We start from the raw sequence: 18,261 nt of genomic DNA, 5'->3' as shown, positions 1-18,261 counted from the left end.
CGTGGCTGATCTGCGTGGCGCAGGAGCGGGCACCTTAGCTCCGCAGCTCCTCGTTAGTATAGTGGACAGTATCTCCGCCTGTCACGCGGAAGACCGGGTTTCGATTCCCCGACGGGGAGGCCCTTGTCTGCCTTTTACTTTTCGGTTGGTTGCCTTTAACAAGTGCGTCATCGGCCGACGTGACGTATACAGCAGCCAAAGGAAAATGCGTTGGCCGGGAATCGAACCCGGGTCAACTGCTTGGAAGGCAGCTATGCTCACCACTATACCACCAACGCTTGCGGGCAGCTTTTGCCAGAAGAACTCAAAAAGGACTGCCTTCAACCAAGGATCCCTCTTTGTCCGGGTTCGGCACCGAAACATGTTCGGCATAGGGATCCTAACCTTCGCAAAATGCACCGATCTACCCACATGTCACAGGGACATCCTCACAAGAGTGCCGCCCGGCCATGTAGCATAACGGAAGCCAAAAGGAACACATTGGCTGGGAATCTGCTTGGAAGCCAGCTGTGCTCACCACTATGTTACCAACGCTTGTGGACATCCTCTCACAGAAGTGTAGAAAATGAAAGCTTTCAAGCAAGGAGTTTCTTTGTGTGGGGGGCGAAAAACAAAAATGTCAAGTATGGATCCCATCTTTTTCCGACGTTGAGGTTGGATAAATCGTTCGACGGCACAAGCTCACCAAAAAACAACAGAGGTGGATAATTTCACTCTGCAGTGGTGGAGTTCTCATCTTCTGTCAGCCAGTGTTCACTGTAATGAGCTCCCCCGGTTTGAATGTCATTCCAAGGGTTGACTGGATGCAGCTCGTGAAAGGGCAAGCTGACATTTTGTGGAGTAAAAGCTGGGCTGTGTGTAAGAATGAATGGCGTGCTTTGTTTGCTGCAAAACATGCTAATCACGTTCTCCTGTGTGATGCACTGTTCAAGTTACTGCTGATGACCAGTGCAAGACTGAGAAAGAAGCAAGGAGTATTAATGAAGAAAAAGCTGTCCAAGCCCAGTTTTCAGCCCTCCTCTTGCTGTCTGCCAAGGTCTTTAGTGGCAGCGCTGCAGACAATGCTGCTAGGACCGGATTACGTGGCTGATCTGCGTGGGGCAGGAGCGGGCACCTTAGCTCCGCAGCTCCTCGTTAGTATAGTGGACAGTATCTCCGCCTGTCACGCGGAAGACCGGGGTTCGATTCCCCGACGGGGAGGCCCTTGTCTGCCTTTTACTTTTCGGTTGGTTGCCTTTAACAACCGCGTCATCGGCCGACGTGACGTATACAGCAGCCAAAGGAAAATGCGTTGGCCGGGAATCGAACCCGGGTCAACTGCTTGGAAGGCAGCTATGCTCACCACTATACCACCAACGCTTTGCGGGCAGCTTTTGCCAGAAGAACTCAAAAAGGACTGCCTTCAACCAAGGATCCCTCTTTGTCCGGGTTCGGCACCGAAACATGTTCGGCATAGGAATCCTAACCTTCGCAAAATGCACCGATCTACCCACATGTCACAGGGACATCTTCACAAGAGTGCCGCCCGGCCATGTAGCATAACGGAAGCCAAAAGGAACACATTGGCTGGGAATCTGCTTGGAAGCCAGCTGTGCTCACCACTATGTTACCAACGCTTGTGGACATCCTCTCACAGAAGTGTAGATAATGATAGCTTTCATGCAAGGAGTTTCTTTGTGTGGGGGGCGAAAAACAAAAATGTCAAGTATGGATCCCATCTTTTTCCGACGTTGAGGTTGGATAAATCGTTCGACGGCACAAGCTCACCAAAAAACAACAGAGGTGGATAATTTCACTCTGCAGTGGTGGAGTTCTCATCTTCTGTCAGCCAGTGTTCACTGTAATGAGCTCCCCCGGTTTGAATGTCATTCCAAGGGTTGACTGGATGCAGCTCGTGAAAGGGCAAGCTGACATTTTGTGGAGTAAAAGCTGGGCTGTGTGTAAGAATGAATGGCGTGCTTTGTTTGCTGCAAAACATGCTAATCACGTTCTCCTGTGTGATGCACTGTTCAAGTTACTGCTGATGACCAGTGCAAGACTGAGAAAGAAGCAAGGAGTATTAATGAAGAAAAAGCTGTCCAAGCCCAGTTTTCAGCCCTCCTCTTGCTGTCTGCCAAGGTCTTTAGTGGCAGCGCTGCAGACAATGCTGCTAGGACCGGATTACGTGGCTGATCTGCGTGGGGCAGGAGCGGGCACCTTAGCTCCGCAGCTCCTCGTTAGTATAGTGGACAGTATCTCCGCCTGTCACGCGGAAGACCGGGGTTTGATTCCCCGACGGGGAGGCCCTTGTCTGCCTTTTACTTTTCGGTTGGTTGCCTTTAACAAGCGCGTCATCGGCCGACGTGACGTATACAGCAGCCAAAGGAAAATGCGTTGGGCGGGAATCGAACCCGGGTCAACTGCTTGGAAGGCAGCTATGCTCACCACTATACCACCAACGCTTTGCGGGCAGCTTTTGCCAGAAGAACTCAAAAAGGACTGCCTTCAACCAAGGATCCCTCTTTGTCCGGGTTCGGCACCGAAACATGTTCGGCATAGGAATCCTAACCTTCGCAAAATGCACCGATCTACCCACATGTCACAGGGACATCTTCACAAGAGTGCCGCCCGGCCATGTAGCATAACGGAAGCCAAAAGGAACACATTGGCTGGGAATCTGCTTGGAAGCCAGCTGTGCTCACCACTATGTTACCAACGCTTGTGGACATCCTCTCACAGAAGTGTAGAAAATGAAAGCTTTCAAGCAAGGAGTTTCTTTGTGTGGGGGGCGAAAAACAAAAATGTCAAGTATGGATCCCATCTTTTTCCGACGTTGAGGTTGGATAAATCGTTCGACGGCACAAGCTCACCAAAAAACAACAGAGGTGGATAATTTCACTCTGCAGTGGTGGAGTTCTCATCTTCTGTCAGCCAGTGTTCACTGTAATGAGCTCCCCCGGTTTGAATGTCATTGCAAGGGTTGACTGGATGCAGCTCGTGAAAGGGCAAGCTGACATTTTGTGGAGTAAAAGCTGGGCTGTGTGTAAGAATGAATGGCGTGCTTTGTTTGCTGCAAAACATGCTAATCACGTTCTCCTGTGTGATGCACTGTTCAAGTTACTGCTGATGACCAGTGCAAGACTGAGAAAGAAGCAAGGAGTATTAATGAAGAAAAAGCTGTCCAAGCCCAGTTTTCAGCCCTCCTCTTGCTGTCTGCCAAGGTCTTTAGTGGCAGCGCTGCAGACAATGCTGCTAGGACCGGATTACGTGGCTGATCTGCGTGGGGCAGGAGCGGGCACCTTAGCTCCGCAGCTCCTCGTTAGTATAGTGGACAGTATCTCCGCCTGTCACGCGGAATACCGGGGATTCGATTCCCCGACGGGGAGGCCCTTGTCTGCCTTTTACTTTTCGGTTGGTTGCCTTTAACAAGCGCGTCATCGGCCGACGTGACGTATACAGCAGCCAAAGGAAAATGCGTTGGCCGGGAATCGAACCCGGGTCAACTGCTTGGAAGGCAGCTATGCTCACCACTATACCACCAACGCTTGCGGGCAGCTTTTGCCAGAAGAACTCAAAAAGGACTGCCTTCAACCAAGGATCCCTCTTTGTCCGGGTTCGGCACCGAAACATGTTCGGCATAGGGATCCTAACCTTCGCAAAATGCACCGATCTACCCACATGTCACAGGGACATCCTCACAAGAGTGCCGCCCGGCCATGTAGCATAACGGAAGCCAAAAGGAACACATTGGCTGGGAATCTGCTTGGAAGCCAGCTGTGCTCACCACTATGTTACCAACGCTTGTGGACATCCTCTCACAGAAGTGTAGAAAATGAAAGCTTTCAAGCAAGGAGTTTCTTTGTGTGGGGGGCGAAACACAAAAATGTCAAGTATGGATCCCATCTTTTTCCGACGTTGAGGTTGGATAAATCGTTCGACGGCACAAGCTCACCAAAAAACAACAGAAGTGGATAATTTCACTCTGCAGTGGTGGAGTTCTCATCTTCTGTCAGCCAGTGTTCACTGTAATGAGCTCCCCCGGTTTGAATGTCATTGCAAGGGTTGACTGGATGCAGCTCGTGAAAGGGCAAGCTGACATTTTGTGGAGTAAAAGCTGGGCTGTGTGTAAGAATGAATGGCGTGCTTTGTTTGCTGCAAAACATGCTAATCACGTTCTCCTGTGTGATGCACTGTTCAAGTTACTGCTGATGACCAGTGCAAGACTGAGAAAGAAGCAAGGAGTATTAATGAAGAAAAAGCTGTCCAAGCCCAGTTTTCAGCCCTCCTCTTGCTGTCTGCCAAGGTCTTTAGTGGCAGCGCTGCAGACAATGCTGCTAGGACCGGATTACATGGCTGATCTGCGTGGGGCAGGAGCGGGCACCTTAGCTCCGCAGCTCCTCGTTAGTATAGTGGACAGTATCTCCGCCTGTCACGCGGAAGACCGGGGTTCGATTCCCTGATGGGGAGGCCCTTGTCTGCCTTTTACTTTTCGGTTGGTTGCCTTTAACAAGAGCGTCATCGGCCGACGTGACGTATACAGCAGCCAAAGGAAAATGCGTTGGCCGGGAATCGAACCCGGGTCAACTGCTTGGAAGGCAGCTATGCTCACCACTATACCACCAACGCTTGCGGGCAGCTTTTGCCAGAAGAACTCAAAAAGGACTGCCTTCAACCAAGGATCCCTCTTTGTCCGGGTTCGGCACCGAAACATGTTCGGCATAGGGATCCTAACCTTCGCAAAATGCACCGATCTACCCACATGTCACAGGGACATCCTCACAAGAGTGCCGCCCGGCCATGTAGCATAACGGAAGCCAAAAGGAACACATTGGCTGGGAATCTGCTTGGAAGCCAGCTGTGCTCACCACTATGTTACCAACGCTTGTGGACATCCTCTCACAGAAGTGTAGAAAATGAAAGCTTTCAAGCAAGGAGTTTCTTTGTGTGGGGGGCGAAACACAAAAATGTCAAGTATGGATCCCATCTTTTTCCGACGTTGAGGTTGGATAAATCGTTCGACGGCACAAGCTCACCAAAAAACAACAGAAGTGGATAATTTCACTCTGCAGTGGTGGAGTTCTCATCTTCTGTCAGCCAGTGTTCACTGTAATGAGCTCCCCCGGTTTGAATGTCATTCCAAGGGTTGACTGGATGCAGCTCGTGAAAGGGCAAGCTGACATTTTGTGGAGTAAAAGCTGGGCTGTGTGTAAGAATGAATGGCGTGCTTTGTTTGCTGCAAAACATGCTAATCACGTTCTCCTGTGTGATGCACTGTTCAAGTTACTGCTGATGACCAGTGCAAGACTGAGAAAGAAGCAAGGAGTATTAATGAAGAAAAAGCTGTCCAAGCCCAGTTTTCAGCCCTCCTCTTGCTGTCTGCCAAGGTCTTTAGTGGCAGCGCTGCAGACAATGCTGCTAGGACCGGATTACATGGCTGATCTGCGTGGGGCAGGAGCGGGCACCTTAGCTCCGCAGCTCCTCGTTAGTATAGTGGACAGTATCTCCGCCTGTCACGCGGAAGACCGGGGTTCGATTCCCTGACGGGGAGGCCCTTGTCTGCCTTTTACTTTTCGGTTGGTTGCCTTTAACAAGAGCGTCATCGGCCGACGTGACGTATACAGCAGCCAAAGGAAAATGCGTTGGCCGGGAATCGAACCCGGGTCAACTGCTTGGAAGGCAGCTATGCTCACCACTATACCACCAACGCTTCCGGGCAGCTTTTGCCAGAAGAACTCAAAAAGGACTGCCTTCAACCAAGGATCCCTCTTTGTCCGGGTTCGGCACCGAAACATGTTCGGCATAGGGATCCTAACCTTCGCAAAATGCACCGATCTACCCACATGTCACAGGGACATCTTCACAAGAGTGCCGCCCGGCCATGTAGCATAACGGAAGCCAAAAGGAACACATTGGCTGGAAATCTGCTTGGAAGCCAGCTGTGCTCACCACTATGTTACCAACGCTTGTGGACATCCTCTCACAGAAGTGTAGAAAATGAAAGCTTTCAAGCAAGGAGTTTCTTTGTGTGGGGGGCGAAAAACAAAAATGTCAAGTATGGATCCCATCTTTTTCCGACGTTGAGGTTGGATAAATCGTTCGACGGCACAAGCTCACCAAAAAACAACAGAGGTGGATAATTTCACTCTGCAGTGGTGGAGTTCTCATCTTCTGTCAGCCAGTGTTCACTGTAATGAGCTCCCCCGGTTTGAATGTCATTGCAAGGGTTGACTGGATGCAGCTCGTGAAAGGGCAAGCTGACATTTTGTGGAGTAAAAGCTGGGCTGTGTGTAAGAATGAATGGCGTGCTTTGTTTGCTGCAAAACATGCTAATCACGTTCTCCTGTGTGATGCACTGTTCAAGTTACTGCTGATGACCAGTGCAAGACTGAGAAAGAAGCAAGGAGTATTAATGAAGAAAAAGCTGTCCAAGCCCAGTTTTCAGCCCTCCTCTTGCTGTCTGCCAAGGTCTTTAGTGGCAGCGCTGCAGACAATGCTGCTAGGACCGGATTACGTGGCTGATCTGCGTGGGGCAGGAGCGGGCACCTTTTCTGCAGCTCCTCGTTAGTATAGTGGACAGTATCTCCGCCTGTCACGCGGAAGACCGGGGTTCGATTCCCCGACGGGGAGGCCCTTGTCTGCCTTTTACTTTTCGGTTGGTTGCCTTTAACAAGCGCGTCATCGGCCGACGTGACGTATACAGCAGTCAAAGGAAAATGCGTTGGCCGGGAATCGAACCCGGGTCAACTGCTTGGAAGGCAGCTATGCTCACCACTATACCACCAACGCTTTGCGGGCAGCTTTTGCCAGAAGAACTCAAAAAGGACTGCCTTCAACCAAGGATCCCTCTTTGTCCGGGTTCGGCACCGAAACATGTTCGGCATAGGAATCCTAACCTTCGCAAAATGCACCGATCTACCCACATGTCACAGGGACATCTTCACAAGAGTGCCGCCCGGCCATGTAGCATAACGGAAGCCAAAAGGAACACATTGGCTGGGAATCTGCTTGGAAGCCAGCTGTGCTCACCACTATGTTACCAACGCTTGTGGACATCCTCTCACAGAAGTGTAGAAAATGAAAGCTTTCAAGCAAGGAGTTTCTTTGTGTGGGGGGCGAAAAACAAAAATGTCAAGTATGGATCCCATCTTTTTCCGACGTTGAGGTTGGATAAATCGTTCGACGGCACAAGCTCACCAAAAAACAACAGAGGTGGATAATTTCACTCTGCAGTGGTGGAGTTCTCATCTTCTGTCAGCCAGTGTTCACTGTAATGAGCTCCCCCGGTTTGAATGTCATTCCAAGGGTTGACTGGATGCAGCTCGTGAAAGGGCAAGCTGACATTTTGTGGAGTAAAAGCTGGGCTGTGTGTAAGAATGAATGGCGTGCTTTGTTTGCTGCAAAACATGCTAATCACGTTCTCCTGTGTGATGCACTGTTCAAGTTACTGCTGATGACCAGTGCAAGACTGAGAAAGAAGCAAGGAGTATTAATGAAGAAAAAGCTGTCCAAGCCCAGTTTTCAGCCCTCCTCTTGCTGTCTGCCAAGGTCTTTAGTGGCAGCGCTGCAGACAATGCTGCTAGGACCGGATTACGTGGCTGATCTGCTTGGGGCAGGAGCGGGCACCTTAGCTCCGCAGCTCCTCGTTAGTATAGTGGACAGTATCTCCGCCTGTCACGCGGAAGACCGGGGTTCGATTCCCCGACGGGGAGGCTCTTGTCTGCCTTTTACTTTTCGGTTGGTTGCCTTTAACAGGCGCGTCGTCGGCCGACGTGACGTATACAGCAGCCAAAGGAAAATGCGTTGGCCGGGAATCGAACCCGGGTCAACTGCTTGGAAGGCAGCTATGCTCACCACTATACCACCAACGCTTGCGGGTAGCTTTTGCCAGAAGAACTCAAAAAGGACTGCCTTCAATCAAGGATCCCTCTTTGTCCGGGTTCGGCACCGAAACATGTTCGGCATAGGGATCCTAACCTTCGCAAAATGCACCGATCTACCCACATGTCACGGACATCTTCACAAGAGTGCCGCCCGGCCATGTAGCATAACGGAAGCCAAAAGGAACACATTGGCTGGGAATCTGCTTGGAAGCCAGCTGTGCTCACCACTATGTTACCAACGCTTGTGGACATCCTCTCACAGAAGTGTAGAAAATGAAAGCTTTCAAGCAAGGAGTTTCTTTGTGTGGGGGGCGAAAAACAAAAATGTCAAGTATGGATCCCATCTTTTTCCGACGTTGAGGTTGGATAAATCGTTCGACGGCACAAGCTCACCAAAAAACAACAGAGGTGGATAATTTCACTCTGCAGTGGTGGAGTTCTCATCTTCTGTCAGCCAGTGTTCTCTGTAATGAGCTCCCCCGGTTTGAATGTCATTGCAAGGGTTGACTGGATGCAGCTCGTGAAAGGGCAAGCTGACATTTTGTGGAGTAAAAGCTGGGCTGTGTGTAAGAATGAATGGCGTGCTTTGTTTGCTGCAAAACATGCTAATCACGTTCTCCTGTGTGATGCACTGTTCAAGTTACTGCTGATGACCAGTGCAAGACTGAGAAAGAAGCAAGGAGTATTAATGAAGAAAAAGCTGTCCAAGCCCAGTTTTCAGCCCTCCTCTTGCTGTCTGCCAAGGTCTTTAGTGGCAGCGCTGCAGACAATGCTGCTAGGACCGGATTACGTGGCTGATCTGCGTGGGGCAGGAGCGGGCACCTTAGCTCCGCAGCTCCTCGTTAGTATAGTGGACAGTATCTCCGCCTGTCACGCGGAAGACCGGGGTTCGATTCCCCGACGGGGAGGCCCTTGTCTGCCTTTTACTTTTCGGTTGGTTGCCTTTAACAAGCGCGTCATCGGCCGACGTGACGTATACAGCAGCCAAAGGAAAATGCGTTGGCCGGGAATCGAACCCGGGTCAACTGCTTGGAAGGCAGCTATGCTCACCACTATACCACCAACGCTTGCGGGCAGCTTTTGCCAGAAGAACTCAAAAAGGACTGCCTTCAACCAAGGATCCCTCTTTGTCCGGGTTCGGCACCGAAACATGTTCGGCATAGGGATCCTAACCTTCGCAAAATGCACCGATCTACCCACATGTCACAGGGACATCTTCACAAGAGTGCCGCCCGGCCATGTAGCATAACGGAAGCCAAAAGGAACACATTGGCTGGGAATCTGCTTGGAAGCCAGCTGTGCTCACCACTATGTTACCAACGCTTGTGGACATCCTCTCACAGAAGTGTAGAAAATGAAAGCTTTCAAGCAAGGAGTTTCTTTGTGTGGGGGGCGAAAAACAAAAATGTCAAGTATGGATCCCATCTTTTTCCGACGTTGAGGTTGGATAAATCGTTCGACGGCACAAGCTCACCAAAAAACAACAGAGGTGGATAATTTCACTCTGCAGTGGTGGAGTTCTCATCTTCTGTCAGCCAGTGTTCACTGTAATGAGCTCCCCCGGTTTGAATGTCATTGCAAGGGTTGACTGGATGCAGCTCGTGAAAGGGCAAGCTGACATTTTGTGGAGTAAAAGCTGGGCTGTGTGTAAGAATGAATGGCGTGCTTTGTTTGCTGCAAAACATGCTAATCACGTTCTCCTGTGTGATGCACTGTTCAAGTTACTGCTGATGACCAGTGCAAGACTGAGAAAGAAGCAAGGAGTATTAATGAAGAAAAAGCTGTCCAAGCCCAGTTTTCAGCCCTCCTCTTGCTGTCTGCCAAGGTCTTTAGTGGCAGCGCTGCAGACAATGCTGCTAGGACCGGATTACGTGGCTGATCTGCGTGGGGCAGGAGCGGGCAACTTAGCTCCGCAGCTCCTCGTTAGTATAGTGGACAGTATCTCCGCCTGTCACGCGGAAGACCGGGGTTCGATTCCCTGACGGGGAGGCCCTTGTCTACCTTTTACTTTTCGGTTGGTTGCCTTTAACAAGCGCGTCATCGGCCGACGTGACGTATACAGCAGCCAAAGGAAAATGCGTTGGCCGGGAATCGAACCCGGGTCAACTGCTTGGAAGGCAGCTATGCTCACCACTATACCACCAACGCTTGCAGGCAGCTTTTGCCAGAAGAACTCAAAAAGGACTGCCTTCAACCAAGGATCCCTCTTTGTCCGGGTTCGGCACCGAAACATGTTCGGCATAGGGATCCTAACCTTCGCAAAATGCACCGATCTACCCACATGTCACAGGGACATCCTCACAAGAGTGCCGCCCGGCCATGTAGCATAACGGAAGCCAAAAGGAACACATTGGCTGGGAATCTGCTTGGAAGCCAGCTGTGCTCACCACTATGTTACCAACGCTTGTGGACATCCTCTCACAGAAGTGTAGAAAATGAAAGCTTTCAAGCAAGGAGTTTCTTTGTGTGGGGGGCGAAAAACAAAAATGTCAAGTATGGATCCCATCTTTTTCCGACGTTGAGGTTGGATAAATCGTTCGACGGCACAAGCTCACCAAAAAACAACAGAGGTGGATAATTTCACTCTGCAGTGGTGGAGTTCTCATCTTCTGTCAGCCAGTGTTCACTGTAATGAGCTCCCCCGGTTTGAATGTCATTGCAAGGGTTGACTGCATGCAGCTCGTGAAAGGGCAAGCTGACATTTTGTGGAGTAAAAGCTGGGCTGTGTGTAAGAATGAAAGGCGTGCTTTGTTTGCTGCAAAACATGCTAATCACGTTCTCCTGTGTGATGCACTGTTCAAGTTACTGCTGATGACCAGTGCAAGACTGAGAAAGAAGCAAGGAGTATTAATGAAGAAAAAGCTGTCCAAGCCCAGTTTTCAGCCCTCCTCTTGCTGTCTGCCAAGGTCTTTAGTGGCAGCGCTGCAGACAATGCTGCTAGGACCGGATTACGTGGCTGATCTGCGTGGGGCAGGAGCGGGCACCTTAGCTCCGCAGCTCCTAGTTAGTATAGTGGACAGTATCTCCGCCTGTCACGCGGAAGACCGGGGTTCGATTCCCCGACGGGGAGGCCCTTGTCTGCCTTTTACTTTTCGGTTGGTTGCCTTTAACAAGCGCGTCATCGGCCGACGTGACGTATACAGCAGCCAAAGGAAAATGCGTTAGCCGGGAATCGAACCCGGGTCAACTGCTTGGAAGGCAGCTATGCTCACCACTATACCACCAACGCTTGCGGGCAGCTTTTGCCAGAAGAACTCAAAAAGGACTGCCTTCAACCAAGGATCCCTCTTTGTCCGGGTTCGGCACCGAAACATGTTCGGCATAGGGATCCTAACCTTCGCAAAATGCACCGATCTACCCACATGTCACAGGGACATCCTCACAAGAGTGCCGCCCGGCCATGTAGCATAACGGAAGCCAAAAGGAACACATTGGCTGGGAATCTGCTTGGAAGCCAGCTGTGCTCACCACTATGTTACCAACGCTTGTGGACATCCTCTCACAGAAGTGTAGAAAATGAAAGCTTTCAAGCAAGGAGTTTCTTTGTGTGGGGGGCGAAAAACAAAAATGTCAAGTATGGATCCCATCTTTTTCCGACGTTGAGGTTGGATAAATCGTTCGACGGCACAAGCTCACCAAAAAACAACAGAGGTGGATAATTTCACTCTGCAGTGGTGGAGTTCTCATCTTCTGTCAGCCAGTGTTCACTGTAATGAGCTCCCCCGGTTTGAATGTCATTGCAAGGGTTGACTGCATGCAGCTCGTGAAAGGGCAAGCTGACATTTTGTGGAGTAAAAGCTGGGCTGTGTGTAAGAATGAATGGCGTGCTTTGTGTGCTGCAAAACATGCTAATCACGTTCTCCTGTGTGATGCACTGTTCAAGTTACTGCTGATGACCAGTGCAAGACTGAGAAAGAAGCAAGGAGTATTAATGAAGAAAAAGCTGTCCAAGCCCAGTTTTCAGCCCTCCTCTTGCTGTCTGCCAAGGTCTTTAGTGGCAGCGCTGCAGACAATGCTGCTAGGACCGGATTACGTGGCTGATCTGCGTGGGGCAGGAGCGGGCACCTTAGCTCTGAGCTCCTCGTTAGTATAGTGGACAGTATCTCCGCCTGTCACGCGGAAGACCGGGGTTCGATTCCCCGACGGGGAGGCCCATGTCTGCCTTTTACTTTTCGGTTGGTTGCCTTTAACAAGCGCGTCATCGGCCGACGTGACGTATACAGCAGCCAAAGGAAAATGCGTTGGCCGGGAATCGAACCCGGGTCAACTGCTTGGAAGGCAGCTATGCTCACCACTATACCACCAACGCTTGCGGGCAGCTTTTGCCAGAAGAACTCAAAAAGGACTGCCTTCAACCAAGGATCCCTCTTTGTCCGGGTTCGGCACCGAAACATGTTCGGCATAGGGATCCTAACCTTCGCAAAATGCACCGATCTACCCACATGTCACAGGGACATCCTCACAAGAGTGCCGCCCGGCCATGTAGCATAACGGAAGCCAAAAGGAACACATTGGCTGGGAATCTGCTAGGAAGCCAGCTGTGCTCACCACTATGTTACCAACGCTTGTGGACATCCTCTCACAGAAGTGTAGAAAATGAAAGCTTTCAAGCAAGGAGTTTCTTTGTGTGGGGGGCGAAAAACAAAAATGTCAAGTATGGATCCCATCTTTTTCCGACGTTGAGGTTGGATAAATCGTTCGACGGCACAAGCTCACCAAAAAACAACAGAGGTGGATAATTTCACTCTGCAGTGGTGGAGTTCTCATCTTCTGTCAGCCAGTGTTCACTGTAATGAGCTCCCCCGGTTTGAATGTCATTGCAAGGGTTGACTGCATGCAGCTCGTGAAAGGGCAAGCTGACATTTTGTGGAGTAAAAGCTGGGCTGTGTGTAAGAATGAATGGCGTGCTTTGTTTGCTGCAAAACATGCTAATCACGTTCTCCTGTGTGATGCACTGTTCAAGTTACTGCTGATGACCAGTGCAAGACTGAGAAAGAAGCAAGGAGTATTAATGAAGAAAAAGCTGTCCAAGCCCAGTTTTCAGCCCTCCTCTTGCTGTCTGCCAAGGTCTTTAGTGGCAGCGCTGCAGACAATGCTGCTAGGACCGGATTACGTGGCTGATCTGCGTGGCGCAGGAGCGGGCACCTTAGCTCCGCAGCTCCTCGTTAGTATAGTGGACAGTATCTCCGCCTGTCACGCGGAAGACCGGGGTTCGATTCCCCGACGGGGAGGCCCTTGTCTGCCTTTTACTTTTCGGTTGGTTGCCTTTAACAAGCGCGTCATCAGCCGACGTGACGTATACAGCAGCCAAAGGAAAATGCGTTGGCCGGGAATCGAACCCGGGTCAACTGCTTGGAAGGCAGCTATGCTCACCACTATACCACCAACGCTTGCGGGCAGCTTTTGCCAGAAGAACTCAAAAAGGACTGCCTTCAACCAAGGATCCCTCTTTGTCCGGGTTCGGCACCGAAACATGTTCGGCATAGGGATCCTAACCTTCGCAAAATGCACCGATCTACCCACATGTCACAGGGACATCCTCACAAGAGTGCCGCCCGGCCATGTAGCATAACGGAAGCCAAAAGGAACACATTGGCTGGGAATCTGCTTGGAAGCCAGCTGTGCTCACCACTATGTTACCAACGCTTGTGGACATCCTCTCACAGAAGTGTAGAAAATGAAAGCTTTCAAGCAAGGAGTTTCTTTGTGTGGGGGGCGAAAAACAAAAATGTCAAGTATGGATCCCATCTTTTTCCGACGTTGAGGTTGGATAAATCGTTCGACGGCACAAGCTCACCAAAAAACAACAGAGGTGGATAATTTCACTCTGCAGTGGTGGAGTTCTCATCTTCTGTCAGCCAGTGTTCACTGTAATGAGCTCCCCCCGGTTTGAATGTCATTGCAAGGGTTGACTGGATGCAGCTCGTGAAAGGGCAAGCTGACATTTTGTGGAGTAAAAGCTGGGCTGTGTGTAAGAATGAATGGCGTGCTTTGTTTGCTGCAAAACATGCTAATTACGTTCTCCTGTGTGATGCACTGTTCAAGTTACTGCTGATGACCAGTGCAAGACTGAGAAAGAAGCAAGGAGTATTAATGAAGAAAAAGCTGTCCAAGCCCAGTTTTCAGCCCTCCTCTTGCTGTCTGCCAAGGTCTTTAGTGGCAGCGCTGCAGACAATGCTGCTAGGACCGGATTACGTGGCTGATCTGCGTGGGGCTGGAGCGGGCACCGTAGCTCCGCAGCTCCTCGTTAGTATAGTGGACAGTATCTCCGCCTGTCACGCGGAAGACCTGGGTTCGATTCTCCGACGGGGAGGCCCATGTCTGCCTTTTACTTTTCGGTTGGTTGCCTTTAACAAGCACGTCATCGGCCGACGTGACGTATACAGCAGCCAAAGGAAAATGCGTTGGCCGGGAATCGAACCCGGGTCAACTGCTTGGAAGGCAGCTATGCTCACCACTATACCACCAACGCTTGCGGGCAGCTTTTGCCAGAAGAACTCAAAAAGGACTGCCTTCAACCAAGGATCCCTCTTTGTCCGGGTTCGGCACCGAAACATGTTCGGCATAGGGATCCTAACCTTCGCAAAATGCACCGATCTACCCACATGTCACAGGGACATCCTCACAAGAGTGCCGCCCGGCCATGTAGCATAACGGAAGCCAAAAGGAACACATTGGCTGGGAATCTGCTAGGAAGCCAGCTGTGCTCACCACTATGTTACCAACGCTTGTGGACATCCTCTCACAGAAGTGTAGAAAATGAAAGCTTTCAAGCAAGGAGTTTCTTTGTGTGGGGGGCGAAAAACAAAAATGTCAAGTATGGATCCCATCTTTTTCCGACGTTGAGGTTGGATAAATCGTTCGACGGCACAAGCTCACCAAAAAACAACAGAGGTGGATAATTTCACTCTGCAGTGGTGGAGTTCTCATCTTCTGTCAGCCAGTGTTCACTGTAATGAGCTCCCCCGGTTTGAATGTCATTGCAAGGGTTGACTGGATGCAGCTCGTGAAAGGGCAAGCTGACATTTTGTGGAGTAAAAGCTGGGCTGTGTGTAAGAATGAATGGCATGCTTTGTTTGCTGCAAAACATGCTAATTACGTTCTCCTGTGTGATGCACTGTTCAAGTTACTGCTGATGACCAGTGCAAGACTGAGAAAGAAGCAAGGAGTATTAATGAAGAAAAAGCTGTCCAAGCCCAGTTTTCAGCCCTCCTCTTGCTGTCTGCCAAGGTCTTTAGTGGCAGCGCTGCAGACAATGCTGCTAGGACCGGATTACGTGGCTGATCTGCGTGGGGCTGGAGCGGGCACCGTAGCTCCGCAGCTCCTCGTTAGTATAGTGGACAGTATCTCCGCCTGTCACGCGGAAGACCTGGGTTCGATTCTCCGACGGGGAGGCCCATGTCTGCCTTTTACTTTTCGGTTGGTTGCCTTTAACAAGCGCGTCATCGGCCGACGTGACGTATACAGCAGCCAAAGGAAAATGCGTTGGCCGGGAATCGAACCCGGGTCAACTGCTTGGAAGGCAGCTATGCTCACCACTATACCACCAACGCTTGCGGGCAGCTTTTGCCAGAAGAACTCAAAAAGGACTGCCTTCAACCAAGGATCCCTCTTTGTCCGGGTTCGGCACCGAAACATGTTCGGCATAGGGATCCTAACCTTCGCAAAATGCACCGATCTACCCACATGTCACAGGGACATCCTCACAAGAGTGCCGCCCGGCCATGTAGCATAACGGAAGCCAAAAGGAACACATTGGCTGGGAATCTGCTAGGAAGCCAGCTGTGCTCACCACTATGTTACCAACGCTTGTGGACATCCTCTCACAGAAGTGTAGAAAATGAAAGCTTTCAAGCAAGGAGTTTCTTTGTGTGGGGGGCGAAAAACAAAAATGTCAAGTATGGATCCCATCTTTTTCCGACGTTGAGGTTGGATAAATCGTTCGACGGCACAAGCTCACCAAAAAACAACAGAGGTGGATAATTTCACTCTGCAGTGGTGGAGTTCTCATCTTCTGTCAGCCAGTGTTCACTGTAATGAGCTCCCCCGGTTTGAATGTCATTGCAAGGGTTGACTGCATGCAGCTCGTGAAAGGGCAAGCTGACATTTTGTGGAGTAAAAGCTGGGCTGTGTGTAAGAATGAATGGCGTGCTTTGTTTGCTGCAAAACATGCTAATCACGTTCTCCTGTGTGATGCACTGTTCAAGTTACTGCTGATGACCAGTGCAAGACTGAGAAAGAAGCAAGGAGTATTAATGAAGAAAAAGCTGTCCAAGCCCAGTTTTCAGCCCTCCTCTTGCTGTCTGCCAAGGTCTTTAGTGGCAGCGCTGCAGACAATGCTGCTAGGACCGGATTACGTGGCTGATCTGCGTGGCGCAGGAGCGGGCACCTTAGCTCCGCAGCTCCTCGTTAGTATAGTGGACAGTATCTCCGCCTGTCACGCGGAAGACCGGGTTTCGATTCCCCGACGGGGAGGCCCTTGTCTGCCTTTTACTTTTCGGTTGGTTGCCTTTAACAAGTGCGTCATCGGCCGACGTGACGTATACAGCAGCCAAAGGAAAATGCGTTGGCCGGGAATCGAACCCGGGTCAACTGCTTGGAAGGCAGCTATGCTCACCACTATACCACCAACGCTTGCGGGCAGCTTTTGCCAGAAGAACTCAAAAAGGACTGCCTTCAACCAAGGATCCCTCTTTGTCCGGGTTCGGCACCGAAACATGTTCGGCATAGGGATCCTAACCTTCGCAAAATGCACCGATCTACCCACATGTCACAGGGACATCCTCACAAGAGTGCCGCCCGGCCATGTAGCATAACGGAAGCCAAAAGGAACACATTGGCTGGGAATCTGCTTGGAAGCCAGCTGTGCTCACCACTATGTTACCAACGCTTGTGGACATCCTCTCACAGAAGTGTAGAAAATGAAAGCTTTCAAGCAAGGAGTTTCTTTGTGTGGGGGGCGAAAAACAAAAATGTCAAGTATGGATCCCATCTTTTTCCGACGTTGAGGTTGGATAAATCGTTCGACGGCACAAGCTCACCAAAAAACAACAGAGGTGGATAATTTCACTCTGCAGTGGTGGAGTTCTCATCTTCTGTCAGCCAGTGTTCACTGTAATGAGCTCCCCCGGTTTGAATGTCATTCCAAGGGTTGACTGGATGCAGCTCGTGAAAGGGCAAGCTGACATTTTGTGGAGTAAAAGCTGGGCTGTGTGTAAGAATGAATGGCGTGCTTTGTTTGCTGCAAAACATGCTAATCACGTTCTCCTGTGTGATGCACTGTTCAAGTTACTGCTGATGACCAGTGCAAGACTGAGAAAGAAGCAAGGAGTATTAATGAAGAAAAAGCTGTCCAAGCCCAGTTTTCAGCCCTCCTCTTGCTGTCTGCCAAGGTCTTTAGTGGCAGCGCTGCAGACAATGCTGCTAGGACCGGATTACGTGGCTGATCTGCGTGGGGCAGGAGCGGGCACCTTAGCTCCGCAGCTCCTCGTTAGTATAGTGGACAGTATCTCCGCCTGTCACGCGGAAGACCGGGGTTCGATTCCCCGACGGGGAGGCCCTTGTCTGCCTTTTACTTTTCGGTTGGTTGCCTTTAACAAGCGCGTCATCGGCCGACGTGACGTATACAGCAGCCAAAGGAAAATGCGTTGGCCGGGAATCGAACCCGGGTCAACTGCTTGGAAGGCAGCTATGCTCACCACTATACCACCAACGCTTTGCGGGCAGCTTTTGCCAGAAGAACTCAAAAAGGACTGCCTTCAACCAAGGATCCCTCTTTGTCCGGGTTCGGCACCGAAACATGTTCGGCATAGGAATCCTAACCTTCGCAAAATGCACCGATCTACCCACATGTCACAGGGACATCTTCACAAGAGTGCCGCCCGGCCATGTAGCATAACGGAAGCCAAAAGGAACACATTGGCTGGGAATCTGCTTGGAAGCCAGCTGTGCTCACCACTATGTTACCAACGCTTGTGGACATCCTCTCACAGAAGTGTAGATAATGATAGCTTTCATGCAAGGAGTTTCTTTGTGTGGGGGGCGAAAAACAAAAATGTCAAGTATGGATCCCATCTTTTTCCGACGTTGAGGTTGGATAAATCGTTCGACGGCACAAGCTCACCAAAAAACAACAGAGGTGGATAATTTCACTCTGCAGTGGTGGAGTTCTCATCTTCTGTCAGCCAGTGTTCACTGTAATGAGCTCCCCCGGTTTGAATGTCATTCCAAGGGTTGACTGGATGCAGCTCGTGAAAGGGCAAGCTGACATTTTGTGGAGTAAAAGCTGGGCTGTGTGTAAGAATGAATGGCGTGCTTTGTTTGCTGCAAAACATGCTAATCACGTTCTCCTGTGTGATGCACTGTTCAAGTTACTGCTGATGACCAGTGCAAGACTGAGAAA

The 18,261-nt window shown here is 50.5% G+C and overlaps 28 non-coding genes across 28 annotated transcripts; 11 read left to right on the top strand and 17 right to left on the bottom strand.

Annotated features, from left to right (window-relative positions):
* Window positions 1–206: 206 nt before the first annotated feature.
* trnag-ucc (transfer RNA glycine (anticodon UCC)) lies at window positions 207–278 on the bottom strand. The gene has a single exon. It is a non-coding gene; the product is annotated as a tRNA-Gly (tRNA).
* Window positions 279–1,128: 850 nt separating this feature from the next.
* trnad-guc (transfer RNA aspartic acid (anticodon GUC)) lies at window positions 1,129–1,200 on the top strand. The gene has a single exon. It is a non-coding gene; the product is annotated as a tRNA-Asp (tRNA).
* Window positions 1,201–1,287: 87 nt separating this feature from the next.
* On the bottom strand, window positions 1,288–1,359 carry trnag-ucc (transfer RNA glycine (anticodon UCC)). The gene has a single exon. It is a non-coding gene; the product is annotated as a tRNA-Gly (tRNA).
* Window positions 1,360–2,210: 851 nt separating this feature from the next.
* Window positions 2,211–2,282, top strand: trnad-guc (transfer RNA aspartic acid (anticodon GUC)). Its single transcript has one exon. It is a non-coding gene; the product is annotated as a tRNA-Asp (tRNA).
* An 87-nt stretch (window positions 2,283–2,369) lies between these two features.
* Window positions 2,370–2,441, bottom strand: trnag-ucc (transfer RNA glycine (anticodon UCC)). The gene has a single exon. It is a non-coding gene; the product is annotated as a tRNA-Gly (tRNA).
* Window positions 2,442–3,452: 1,011 nt separating this feature from the next.
* On the bottom strand, window positions 3,453–3,524 carry trnag-ucc (transfer RNA glycine (anticodon UCC)). The gene has a single exon. It is a non-coding gene; the product is annotated as a tRNA-Gly (tRNA).
* Window positions 3,525–4,374: 850 nt separating this feature from the next.
* On the top strand, window positions 4,375–4,446 carry trnad-guc (transfer RNA aspartic acid (anticodon GUC)). Its single transcript has one exon. It is a non-coding gene; the product is annotated as a tRNA-Asp (tRNA).
* Window positions 4,447–4,533: 87 nt separating this feature from the next.
* trnag-ucc (transfer RNA glycine (anticodon UCC)) lies at window positions 4,534–4,605 on the bottom strand. The gene has a single exon. It is a non-coding gene; the product is annotated as a tRNA-Gly (tRNA).
* Window positions 4,606–5,455: 850 nt separating this feature from the next.
* Window positions 5,456–5,527, top strand: trnad-guc (transfer RNA aspartic acid (anticodon GUC)). Its single transcript has one exon. It is a non-coding gene; the product is annotated as a tRNA-Asp (tRNA).
* An 87-nt stretch (window positions 5,528–5,614) lies between these two features.
* trnag-ucc (transfer RNA glycine (anticodon UCC)) lies at window positions 5,615–5,686 on the bottom strand. The gene has a single exon. It is a non-coding gene; the product is annotated as a tRNA-Gly (tRNA).
* Window positions 5,687–6,534: 848 nt separating this feature from the next.
* trnad-guc (transfer RNA aspartic acid (anticodon GUC)) lies at window positions 6,535–6,606 on the top strand. Its single transcript has one exon. It is a non-coding gene; the product is annotated as a tRNA-Asp (tRNA).
* Window positions 6,607–6,693: 87 nt separating this feature from the next.
* Window positions 6,694–6,765, bottom strand: trnag-ucc (transfer RNA glycine (anticodon UCC)). The gene has a single exon. It is a non-coding gene; the product is annotated as a tRNA-Gly (tRNA).
* An 851-nt stretch (window positions 6,766–7,616) lies between these two features.
* On the top strand, window positions 7,617–7,688 carry trnad-guc (transfer RNA aspartic acid (anticodon GUC)). Its single transcript has one exon. It is a non-coding gene; the product is annotated as a tRNA-Asp (tRNA).
* Window positions 7,689–7,775: 87 nt separating this feature from the next.
* Window positions 7,776–7,847, bottom strand: trnag-ucc (transfer RNA glycine (anticodon UCC)). The gene has a single exon. It is a non-coding gene; the product is annotated as a tRNA-Gly (tRNA).
* Window positions 7,848–8,695: 848 nt separating this feature from the next.
* trnad-guc (transfer RNA aspartic acid (anticodon GUC)) lies at window positions 8,696–8,767 on the top strand. Its single transcript has one exon. It is a non-coding gene; the product is annotated as a tRNA-Asp (tRNA).
* An 87-nt stretch (window positions 8,768–8,854) lies between these two features.
* On the bottom strand, window positions 8,855–8,926 carry trnag-ucc (transfer RNA glycine (anticodon UCC)). Its single transcript has one exon. It is a non-coding gene; the product is annotated as a tRNA-Gly (tRNA).
* An 850-nt stretch (window positions 8,927–9,776) lies between these two features.
* Window positions 9,777–9,848, top strand: trnad-guc (transfer RNA aspartic acid (anticodon GUC)). Its single transcript has one exon. It is a non-coding gene; the product is annotated as a tRNA-Asp (tRNA).
* An 87-nt stretch (window positions 9,849–9,935) lies between these two features.
* trnag-ucc (transfer RNA glycine (anticodon UCC)) lies at window positions 9,936–10,007 on the bottom strand. The gene has a single exon. It is a non-coding gene; the product is annotated as a tRNA-Gly (tRNA).
* A 1,009-nt stretch (window positions 10,008–11,016) lies between these two features.
* trnag-ucc (transfer RNA glycine (anticodon UCC)) lies at window positions 11,017–11,088 on the bottom strand. Its single transcript has one exon. It is a non-coding gene; the product is annotated as a tRNA-Gly (tRNA).
* Window positions 11,089–11,937: 849 nt separating this feature from the next.
* Window positions 11,938–12,009, top strand: trnad-guc (transfer RNA aspartic acid (anticodon GUC)). Its single transcript has one exon. It is a non-coding gene; the product is annotated as a tRNA-Asp (tRNA).
* Window positions 12,010–12,096: 87 nt separating this feature from the next.
* On the bottom strand, window positions 12,097–12,168 carry trnag-ucc (transfer RNA glycine (anticodon UCC)). The gene has a single exon. It is a non-coding gene; the product is annotated as a tRNA-Gly (tRNA).
* An 850-nt stretch (window positions 12,169–13,018) lies between these two features.
* Window positions 13,019–13,090, top strand: trnad-guc (transfer RNA aspartic acid (anticodon GUC)). The gene has a single exon. It is a non-coding gene; the product is annotated as a tRNA-Asp (tRNA).
* Window positions 13,091–13,177: 87 nt separating this feature from the next.
* trnag-ucc (transfer RNA glycine (anticodon UCC)) lies at window positions 13,178–13,249 on the bottom strand. Its single transcript has one exon. It is a non-coding gene; the product is annotated as a tRNA-Gly (tRNA).
* A 1,010-nt stretch (window positions 13,250–14,259) lies between these two features.
* Window positions 14,260–14,331, bottom strand: trnag-ucc (transfer RNA glycine (anticodon UCC)). The gene has a single exon. It is a non-coding gene; the product is annotated as a tRNA-Gly (tRNA).
* Window positions 14,332–15,340: 1,009 nt separating this feature from the next.
* Window positions 15,341–15,412, bottom strand: trnag-ucc (transfer RNA glycine (anticodon UCC)). Its single transcript has one exon. It is a non-coding gene; the product is annotated as a tRNA-Gly (tRNA).
* Window positions 15,413–16,421: 1,009 nt separating this feature from the next.
* On the bottom strand, window positions 16,422–16,493 carry trnag-ucc (transfer RNA glycine (anticodon UCC)). The gene has a single exon. It is a non-coding gene; the product is annotated as a tRNA-Gly (tRNA).
* Window positions 16,494–17,343: 850 nt separating this feature from the next.
* trnad-guc (transfer RNA aspartic acid (anticodon GUC)) lies at window positions 17,344–17,415 on the top strand. The gene has a single exon. It is a non-coding gene; the product is annotated as a tRNA-Asp (tRNA).
* Window positions 17,416–17,502: 87 nt separating this feature from the next.
* On the bottom strand, window positions 17,503–17,574 carry trnag-ucc (transfer RNA glycine (anticodon UCC)). Its single transcript has one exon. It is a non-coding gene; the product is annotated as a tRNA-Gly (tRNA).
* Between the last annotated feature and the right edge of the window lie 687 nt (window positions 17,575–18,261).

This window comes from Danio rerio, chromosome 4, assembly GCF_049306965.1.
Source record: "Danio rerio strain Tuebingen ecotype United States chromosome 4, GRCz12tu, whole genome shotgun sequence".
Taxonomy (NCBI): domain Eukaryota; kingdom Metazoa; phylum Chordata; class Actinopteri; order Cypriniformes; family Danionidae; genus Danio; species Danio rerio.
This window is presented reverse-complemented; position numbering and strand designations above follow the sequence as displayed.